A 1,297-nucleotide genomic window follows, 5' to 3' on the forward strand; every position below is an offset into this window, starting at 1 on the left:
CAGGAAGGAGGAAAGTGAACTGCTAGGTGACTTCTTTTGGTTAATTAAAAAAAACATTTTCCAATAACTGACAGAAACTAGCAACAAATAAGATATTCATAGAATATACCTGGTCATAGTTAATTTACCAACTAATACATGAGATCTTCACTGGCAATAATTCCAACCAGCTACAAGTATAAGCTGGAAACTTTGGCCGTGATCTTCCAGCCCCCTCACCATGGGTGCCCCGCAGCAGGGCTGGCGAGCCATTGAAAGCTCCGGAAGATTCCGCTGGCCTGAGGGACTGGAAAAATCCAGCCTTTGAGTGAAAGCAGTGATAGGGTAGCAATTATAGATTTTGTGCACACCATTCTGCACTAGATTTTGTGTTTGAGTCTCTGGAGTAGATCTTGAACCTATAACCTACTAACTCAGAGGCAAGACTGCTGTCACTGAGCCACAGCTGCCATATCATAATCCACCAATCAGATTGCTTCAAAAGTTGTAGGATATTTGACACAACCATGTTTACACAGCCAGTATTTTTCAAGTTTAGGAACCAAAATACTCTTCGCATTTCCATAAATATGGGAGGGTTTCTTTTGAAAGGGACATTTAATCAGTTAATGAGTCATTTCCGATGCACAATTTAATACTGGCACATGCACTGCATGCTCTATGATTTGATAGATTAGAGCTACATTAATATTAAGGAAGCATCTTATGATTACACTATAGGAAGCAAATTTTCCCTTGATCCAAATGTCTCAATCAAGCTATTACTGGCCAACAAAGTGCAATGCTGTAAATCATCCAAGGCAGAAATAGAATTCAACTAACTCAATTATAGCAACAAATAAGTCATCATCGGTCATGGAATGGGAATCATCAGTTGTTATTACCATTTGTTCCAATGCTTTGAAACCATTTAGAGAATGATAAATTGTTTCTATTAGTTAAAGAAAAATGCATTTTTTATGCTTCTTCTTGACAATTTTTGATTATCTATTCTGGCATTTGCCGTGCTGCCAAAATCTGAACCATATTTTAAGTTCTATTTTGTATGAAAACAATTCTGATTTATAGAAAATCATATTATTTAATGTAGTCAGTAACAGATCCAAGCTTTATCTGAATCCAAATTGAATGAACTTGGACCGCTTGAGATGTTGATGAATTTGTTCACTTTAGCACCATTTGGAATTATGATGACACATCCTGGCCAGTACAGGCAAGTACAGTTATTTGCTGCAGAAGGAGAGTCACTTTAGCAAGTTATACAAGGAGTGCAGGCAGTATAAAGGTGACAGGAAAT

This window comes from Carcharodon carcharias, chromosome 23 (assembly GCF_017639515.1).
Source record: "Carcharodon carcharias isolate sCarCar2 chromosome 23, sCarCar2.pri, whole genome shotgun sequence".
Lineage (NCBI taxonomy): Eukaryota > Metazoa > Chordata > Chondrichthyes > Lamniformes > Lamnidae > Carcharodon > Carcharodon carcharias.